This window comes from Lagenorhynchus albirostris, chromosome 17 (genome assembly GCF_949774975.1).
Source record: "Lagenorhynchus albirostris chromosome 17, mLagAlb1.1, whole genome shotgun sequence".
Lineage (NCBI taxonomy): Eukaryota > Metazoa > Chordata > Mammalia > Artiodactyla > Delphinidae > Lagenorhynchus > Lagenorhynchus albirostris.
Genome location: NC_083111.1, coordinates 8,508,712 through 8,518,947, shown reverse-complemented (window position 1 = coordinate 8,518,947; position 10,236 = coordinate 8,508,712).

Sequence of the window (10,236 nt, the reverse complement as noted above, 5' to 3'; positions counted from 1 at the left end):
ATAATTATAAAAGTGTCATCAACTCCCAGTGTGAATATCAATTTATAATTGGGTCCAAAGCTATGACTTCTATTTCCTAAATGAGTATTTTTCTATAAAAGTGTAATTTTAATAGCCAAGTTCCAGAATTTTATTTAATTTTGTCAAAATGAGTATTTTCTAACATTGCTCTGTTTTTCCCTGTAGAATGGGTATAACACCCGACTTTCAATTATCATAGGCTGTATTCTTTACTTGGAAGGTGTCTCTGTCCCTCATCACTACTTCATCTAGCATCCTGTCATTCCCAGTTTTAATATCACTCCTTCAGCAAAGTCCTCCCATGTCACTTGAATTTATCCTTTATGGTTTTGACCACAATGGAAATTGATTAATGGTGATGAGTGCTTAATGTCTGTCCTCTTTTTAGTCTGGTTATGAGAGCAGTGGTCATTTTTGTACTGTTAATGGCATCCCCTCAGAAGATGCTCAATATATACCTGTAGAATGGATGAATGTATATCACATAAAGCACCTGACACAAGTAGACAGGCAATAAATGATAGTTAATGCTATATTCATCATTTGTATTTTTATATTATAATTTTTATAATTTACTGTGAAGTCTTTAATAAAAATATGCCATGGTGTTATTTTGTGAGTGACCTTTTTTTTTGTCCTACAGAGATTAGAGACTATAGCATAAAAATCAAAGGGCAAATTTTATCACTTCATTAGATGAATATGTTGGGTCTTATTTATCTGCAGAATTTTATAGATGTGAAACTTTTCAGAATAGGAAGTTTTCCCTTTGTCCTGATGCTAGAAAAAAAAATGCTGATACTCTCTTTAGTTTATACTCACAGTTAAATATTTTTTTAAACAATTCACTTTTGACTGTGGGCCAAAGCATTAAAACATAGTGAATGATCCACTTAGCATGTTCAGACATACTCGCTGTCTATATGGCTAGCAAACCTACCACAGAGAGTCAGAGGTCATAACTCAAAGCATACAGGTAGCCAAGAATCATCTTTCCTCTAAACAGGAACTTTGCTACCAGCTCCCTGATCCCAGGCAGGCCATTGTCAATTTGTTTGTGCCTATGGAAACTCATCTGGTATCTACCTGGCCAGATCAGTATTTGCAAAAGGTGAGGTAATTCTTGTAGGGATAACTCCCTTAGAATCTTTGACTCCTACTCCAAAGGACTCATACAAAGGTGCCATGAAAGAAACTGATAGCCCATGACTTTGCTCTTTGGAAAAGTAAAGGCATTTGGGTAACATTGCCCCATATACTCTGAGGCAGAGTTAATTTTCTGGAGCAAATAAAAGAGCTCCCAAAAGGGTTTCTCTCCACGGGTGCCTTTTCCTCTCTCTAAATTCGCCTGTGGATATGGCTATGCAGAATTTCTTTACTTAATAGCTAATGTGTAGTGAATGCATACACTGTGCTTTATTCTTATATAAAACTTAATGTTTACAGTTACCTTATAACGTTAACTATTATATCCCCAATTTCCAAAATAGCTACTATTATCCCCAATTTCTAAATGAGAAAACTGAGGCACAGCAAAGTTAAATAAATTATAACTCATATGTTCTGCAACTAGTAACTGATGAAACTGAGATTTAAATGAAGCTGGTCCAACCCAGAACGTCCACTCTTCACTGGTATGTAACATGGCTGGAGAAAAGAGTGGTGATGAGTGGGAATTTACCTTTCCTCTGATGTGTATATTTATATAAATAGAAAATATATGAATTTATTTGACTAGTCAAAGACATATGCCATGCTCTCACCATGCAGATCAAACAACAACAACAATAGAATGGCCTGAGATGAGGGATGCTCAGGGAGGACTTAATGAATGAGGTGAGCTTGAACAGTGAATGTGCTTACGAGGCAGAGGTGATGTGGTGCAGAGAGACTGACAAAGACCCGCCAAGCGGAGGAACAGTTGGGCAAAGGCATGAAGGTGTGAAGCAGCATGTGCTCCCACCGAACAGCCAGTGCCAGGACACCGACTGTGAATAGTTCTCTAGCTGTCGGCTTCACTTCTCTTCTTCAGGCGCACCTTCTGCTTCCCGTGCCTAGATTTTAAAGGCTGGGGCACAGGCATCATCCACCATGTGTCACTTTTTTAAATCAAAATTTCCCAGTGAGGGACAGATTACTCTAGACAAGTGACAAGTGTCTGTTGAACGAATAAACGGTTGCATTCAAGTGTAGGGATTGCCAGGTTAAATAAGAAAGAAGAAAAATGGGGAATTAAAAAGTCTGTTCTTGATCTGGTTTAGAGACAGCTAAAGAGACATTTCTACTTTGTTTAAATGTTTTCGTATTCCCGATTATAAAAATTTCTTCTAAATATGCTGACATTTTTATTCAATCAGCTAGAATGCTCACTAGAAATAAGATCATGAATTAATATAAATGCATCAAATAGTCCACTCCTGTAGTTAAATGCAGCTTGTACATAATTCAAAATAAAAATATTAATAAACACTTTTTTTCTGTGGCAACCATATTCTTTTCTATGTCTGGAGCTCGGGCCAAACTAATTTGTGCTGAATTTATTGAGACATAAAATTTACAGTAATCAATATTTTGTTTAAACTCGTAAGTGAAACACTCTTAATTTCATGTATGTAAGCTGACTGACAGACTTAGAACAAATTAAAACAAGTGGCATCTTTGTGTTTGCTCTAATTCCAGCTTGTGTCTGAAAGCATTCTTGCTATAGTAATTGATTTTTTCATACTCAAAAATAACAGATTTTCAAAACTATTCTATTAACCTGAAAAGATTAAATTACTTTCTGCTGTCTTATTAGCAATCAGTGGTAATAAGGACTGTGAAAGTGCCTTAGAGAATGCTTAATTATCTTTTTTGAGATCCTCTGAGAACAAATGAAAGAGAGGCATATAAAAACAGAAGTTAATTAACTTGTCCTAAGGACTATACACATCCAATTAAAGTATAAATATTGTTAACTTACCATAGGTTGTTTATGATAGATAGTTTATGCAAGAATAAGAATAAGCAATAAAAAACATTTTAGAACCAGTTATCTTACTCAACCTGGTTCCCTTAAAAGGTATGTCTTCTAGTTTGATAATTTCTCTTTATTTTCCCCTTAAATTATTCCTCCTTAGAAGATGGCCAAAGGACCCAAAATAATCCACAGGAATGCACAGAAATGGTCTCTGACCTTGCAAAGATGTTCAGGGAAAACAGAATCATTATGAAAGTTATTTGCAAGTCTGAAGTCTTCACAACCTGCTGGGTATGTATCCCTCTAGACATTTTATTTCATTTCCCAACTCAGTCTTACCTTCTGGGTAGAAGAAGAACTCAGCCAAGGTCCTCTTCAATCATCTTGAGGTCCTTAAACAAGAAATTTGGGAGTATTTTAAAAAATTACCCATTACTATAGAATTATTTTAGTGAACTACTACGTAAGATGAAAGGGTTGTCACCCAAAATACTCTCCATGACACTGATGTGAATTAAGGAAGGGCCTAACCTTCAAAGTAACCTGGAAAAGACACCATACATTAGCAAACATTTTATGCCTTATTACAGTATATTTTGTCCTGTTGTCTCTGATCTTTTCATGGGGAATAGCCTAACTGAAGTGTATTGCATTTTTAAAATTACCTGCTTTTCCTAGACCATGTGATTTGAATATGGAGTTTATATCATCATCAAAGATTAGATTACATCTCAACATCAGCATGCAGCAATGATCTAAGAAATGGTGTATTGATGGCCCTTGATGTTGCTATCTAGAAGACTACACTGCATTTTAGACTTCCTCAGCACTCACATGCCCACCATGCTTTCATACTTCATCAGGGCTCAGTACTAACCACTACTCTAGGCCTCAAGTCTCATTTGATGACTTGGTCCATGTTGAACTGGGGAATTAAATCCCTCTCACTCAAAGACATGCAAGAGACCACTTACCACTCTTACAGCAGAGTGGTACAACGCCAAGTGGAATAATACTTAATTTACAATTCCATAGAACCTTTTATATTTGCAAGAGTTTAACAAATATTGTAGTCCTGATTTCTACATCTAGCTAGAAGGCAAAAAACACTCACAAGTTCTGATTGTAATAATGAGAACAAGCCAGAGAAGCTGTAAAATCACAGGAAACTGTGTTGGAGGAACCAGTATCAGAATTTGCCTCCTGGCGTAAACAACCAGGAAAACAATTCGACACAATACATGAAACAGTTAACTGTACACAGGCAGTGCAGGGCTGTGATCCTTGGAAAATTAAAATTAACAAAGAAGCTTATGTGTTGCATCAAGATTCTTCATGGAGGCACCTTCAAAATCAGCTTATAAGAGCAGACCATGGAGATTCTGATGAATTAAGAGACAGACATCACATTTTGATGAGGCCCTAGCAGCCAAAATTTTAAGGACAGAGTACTGGAGAGGAGGGAGACAAGAGTGAACTCAAGTGAACAAAAGCTTCAACCCATAACAGATCCATTTACAATAAGAGCTTAGATCAGGTCTCACAGAGGAAGGGGTATCTCCTGTTCTGAAATTAAGTACTATTGATTTCCTGACTACTACTTTATTTTATATAGAAGATTCAATATACAGTAAGACATTATATGATGTGTGAAAATAAATCAAAATTCAGAAAACTATGACCAAAAAAAAGGAAAAAATTGTTACAAAGAATAGAAAGCACTGGTTTTAACAAGAAAGAACACTGAAATAACTACAGTATGTTAAAGAAACTAAGAAAAATATTGTACTAATAACAAAAAATTAATAAAAATTTCAGAAGAATTATCTAAAACATAATGGCCGAGAATTATGCAAGATGTTTAAGTTTTGTAGATTTATTGTACAACATACAGCTTATAGCTAATAATACTGTACTGTACACTTAAAAATTTGCTAAGAGGATAGCTCTTATGTTAAGTGCTCCTATGACACCCAAAAAGAAATACTAAAAATACAAATCAACAAACAGAGCAGAAGGAAATTTTGCAATTGAAGGATAAGTTTGTGACTCATGATTGTGGTGATAGTTTAATGGGTGTATACCCATCTTCAAACTCATCAGGTTGTATACATTATTAAATATGTTCAACCTTTTTGATGTCAAAAACCCACAAATAAACAAAAATCAATTTTACTCTTACATACCAAACATAAAAAATGGTTCTTTATTTAAAAAACAATACTGTATAAACTGGTACCAAAACATAATGTGGCACTTCTGTATTATTATAACAAAATATATGCGAGATCTGTATGCTCAAAAGTACAAAACATTTATAAAAGAATTCAAAAACTTAAATAATTGGAGAGATATTCCATGTTCATGAATTGGAAGACTCAATATTGTTAGGATGTCAGTTTTCCACAATTTGATCTATATTCCTACCACAATCTCAGTAAAAATTCCCACAAAATTTTTGGAGATATTTTGAATCTAAAATTATGTGGAAAGGCAAAGAAACTAGAATAGCTGAGATAAATATGAAAAGCAAGAATAAAATTAGAGTACCTACACTACACAGTTTCAAAACTTACCATAAATCTACAGTAATCAAGAGAGTGTGATACTGGCAAAAAAGCAGACATGTAAATCAATGGAACAGAATGGAAAATCCCCAAACAGACCAATACAGATACTGACAAAGATGTAAAGACAATTCAATGAAGAAATTATAGTCATTTCAAAAAATGGTGCTGGAACCATTGGATATCCACGTGCAAAAGTATAAACATTGACATGTATCTCACACCTCGTACAAAAATTCACTCAAAACTGATCACAGACCTAAATGCAAAACGTAAAACTACGAAATTTCTTGAAGATGGCATAGGAAAAACATCTGCCTGACTTGGAGTTTGGCAATGAGTTCTTGGATACAATAAAAGTTCTACCGATAAAAGAAAATATTGCTAAATTGCACTTTATCCAAATTAAGAACTTTTGCTTTTTGAAAGACATTGTTAAGAAATTTTTTAAAAAACAAGCCACAGAATAGGAGAAAATACATGTACATCACATGTCTGTGATGATGGATCTGTACATAGAATACATAAAGAACTCTTTAAAATTCAAAAATATTAAATGAACAAAGTACAAACTATATAAACAGACACGTCACTAAATAATTAAATAAGTTAATACATTTATTAGTTAATATTAAATTTGTTAATAAACTAATCAAATAAGTTAATAAATACTCAACATCATTTATCATTAGGGAAATGCAAATTAAAACTTCAATGAAATATCATCATGGGCCTATGAGGACTGATAGAAGTAATAAGAAAATAAAAAACAGTGCAAACTACTGGGGAGGTTGTAAGGCAACAGGAACTCTCACTCATTGCTGGTGGGAATACAAAATAGTACAGCTCTTTTGGGAGACACTTTGATAGTTTCTGAAAAAAAGTAAACATTGTCTTATCATATAATCTAACAATTCTACTCCTACATATTTACCCAAGTTAACTGAAAATTTCGGTTCACACAAAAGCCTGTACTCCATTATTTGTATAGCACCTTTATTTATAGTCAGCAAAAAAAAGGAAATAATCCTATTACTTCCTTCAGTAGGTGAATGGATAAACAAATTGTGGCATATCCATTCAATGGAACATTATTCAGCAATAAAAAGTAGACTGTTGATTCATGCAACAATATAGATTAATCTTAAATGCATTTTGCTAAGTGAAAAAAGTCAGGCCTAGAAGGCTACATGTTATATAATTCCATTTATATGATATTCTGGAAAAGGCAGAACTATAGGTATACATAACAGATAGTTTCCAGAGTTGGAAATACATCGTATTCCAACTATATAATGTTCTGGAAAAGGCAAAACCGTGGAGAATAAAAATATCAGTGGTTGTTAAAGGCTAGGAAGGAGGGAGAGATGAACAGGGAATTTTTTAGGGCAGTGAATCAATTCTGTAAGATACTTCTGTGGTGGGTACATGTCATACATTTGTAGAAATCCATAGAAAGTACAACACCAAGAGTGAACCCTAATGTAAAGTATGGACTCTGGGTGATAGTAATGTGTCAATGTAGGTTCATGGATGGAAACAAATGTACTATCGGGTGGAGGCTGATGATGGGAGAGGCTGTGCATGTGTGAGGCTGGGAGGACATGGGAACTCTCTGTACTTTCTGCTGAATTTTCTGTGAACCTAAAACTGCTCTAAAAAATAAAGTCTATTTTCACACAAATTACATATATGTATACATATATACACTAATTTGTTTGTATGTGTATACATACTTACTTATGCTTATATTTGTATTAGTATATGCCTGTAAAAAGTCTATAACACTACACACCAAACTGTTAGCAACTGTTGTTCTGGTTGGCAGAGAGGGGTGGATCATCAAAGGGATCTTACACTTTCCACCTTATGTATTTTATATTTCTACAATGAGGATAGATTTTGAATAAAATAATAAAGGCATCAACATTTTTTAAATAGATGAATAAAAACCAAGGCTAGAGGGACTTCCCTGGTGGCACGGTGGTTAAGCAGGGGACATGGGTTCATTCAATCCCATGGTCCGGGAAGATCCCACGTCATGAAGCAACTAAGCACGTGTGCCACAACTACTGAAGCCCACGTGCCACAACTACTGAGCCCGGGTGCCACAACTACTGAAGCCTGCACGCCTAGAGCCCATGCTCCACAACAAGAGAAGCCACCGCAATGAGAAGCCACCGCAATGAGAAGCCCGCACACTGCAACAAAGAGTAGCCCCTGCTCGCCGCAGCTAGACAAAGCCCGCGCGCAGCAATGAAGACCCAATGTGGCCAAAAATTTTTTTAGAAAGACTCTATAAAAAACCAAGGCTAGATACTAAGCTTGCTTTACCCACAGTCCATTAAATACAGGCCTGATTTCCTGAACTACTGTTCCAGGCAACCTGCTATATTCCAATTGTGTCTGTGTTTGACTGGAAACATTCACAGGTAGGGAAGGTATAAACTATTTAAAGCTCATGGAGCACTTAGGACAGTCAGAATGATATGTTTCGCACAAACAGACCTACGCTATGGCTTTTAGGTCAGAACTGCCCATTTATGTTAGCTGTAGCTACAGCTTATATTCATTTAGTTATATCATAAAAGTAACAATAAACTTTTACACATATTAAAGTTCCTTTTATTTCCTATCCTTCAGGTCACGTGCAAGTGATTTATAGTAGCAGATTATGTTCTCTGCAGGAGTAATTTTTTTTTGTCCACACCCTTTAGCACCAGCTGCCTGGGTTTTCTTCCCCACCCTTCTTTTTGGATGGTAAGCTGTCTAGAGGTCCTGACTGCAGGAGTAATTTTTAAGTATTAAAAACACCTAAAAAGTACATTTCTATTGAAGTAGAAAATTTCCTTCACACTACCTCCCCACCTCCAAGCCCATTTAATTCTTGCTGATGCTGTGTCTTGCTGTGAGATCAGAGTGAACTACACTTGTGTTGATTCACATTTCTAATGAGCCACATTAAGGTTAATCAGTTTCTGCATGGACCACAAGTAAAATTATCATCGCTATCCACACGGTCCTTGCATGCTGGGGCTGCCCCATGTCAACGATGCATTCACATGACTGGCTAAGTGCATCTGAAAAAGGAAATGAATGGGTATGAGTCTCTTAAAACAGGATCTCTGGGAGATCCAAGTTAATGTAATTTTTACTTCAATATTCTTTGAGTTTAGATTTCTGGTGAGTTTTTGTCTATGTGGTTTTTCATGTGGCAATTATATCCTACTTTGGGGATCTATATTTTTCAGTCCTTCGTTTACAGTTACATATCACCATCACCACTCTTCTGCCCCAGAGCCCCAGTACAATTTGGTAATTCGTAGAGAACGTCATGGTCTTTCAAATCAAAAACTAAAGCTATAAAATGATATGAGGATAATGTAGTAATTTGTACCTTACAATTTTATTTACTCTGTAAAATCTCTTTCTTAATGAATCACAGAAACCAGGAAAGTTTCGTATTTTTATGCATTACTGTCCTCAGTTTGAAGAGAGTTCTTTTGTTGTTGTTACTGTGATTAATTTGACCCACTGATGGTTTTGGTGCTCATGGAAAGACCTAGATAGTATTCACACCTTATGAAGAGTAGTGCATAGATTAGGAGAGGCATGAGAAAAATGATGTGATAAAGACAAATTGTCTGGATAACTTCAATAAGTCACCAGAAGTGTCATTTAAAGTTAGGGACAAACTTAATCTGTATCCCAGAGCTCCATACTCCTCCCCACTACAGTGACATACTTTAAAGACGTTTATTAATGTAAATTTACTTTTGAAAACTGATTAAGGATTTGAGAAACTTCTTGAGGTACCTAGATTCAACCAGAGGTATTTCAATCTAAGGATAAGAATTTCTGAAGATTTTTACTTTCATTTTTGGGTTTGACTTCCTTTGTTCTAAAATAGGGATATGCGAACTTTTTTTTTTTTTTTGGAGAAAGCCAGAAAGTAAATATTTGAGGTTTTGTAGTGCTAAGATTTCTGTCTCAACCACTCACCCCTGCCACTGCAGTGCAAGAGCAGTCATAGACTATATATAAACTGACATGTGCGCCTGTGTGCCAATAAAACTTTACTGACCAAAAGAGAAAGCAGCCTGGATCGAGCCCACAGAATACCACTTTGTGTCAATATATTAATGCGTTCTTGATAAAGGACAGTTAAATCAAATTTGTGATAAACAGAACAAAAGTTTTATTTTTATGGACACTCATGGAAAATCATATAAATTGAAAAATCTATTTGCAGATGGAAAAAAATTTATGTGCATTTTTTTAAAAAAAGTCTTTGAAGTCATATAAAATTCAAACTGGCTGATACAGCACTGAAAGAAATAGGGTATTCTATAGCTTGTAATTAGAAACGGTCTGCTCTGACACATGTACTTTATATACAAGTAGTTGGCATCTCAGGGAAATGCTGTACCCTGCACAAATTCTAATAGCTATAGGTGCCAAGCTAAAATCCAAATATTATGTCCTCTGCTTTTGTCCTCTTCGTATATTACATTACCATTTAAATATTAAACTAAAGCTTTCTGGTATTTATAATATCTATAATTTCTGGCCTTTACAGGTTAATACCCAGGAAAATGTAAATTAAATTGGAAGGCGTGCACAAGTGAATTTCCAAAGCCTTTGGGACTTAAGTAGTGCTGGCACTTGCCCTTTCACAGGTCTTTCCTC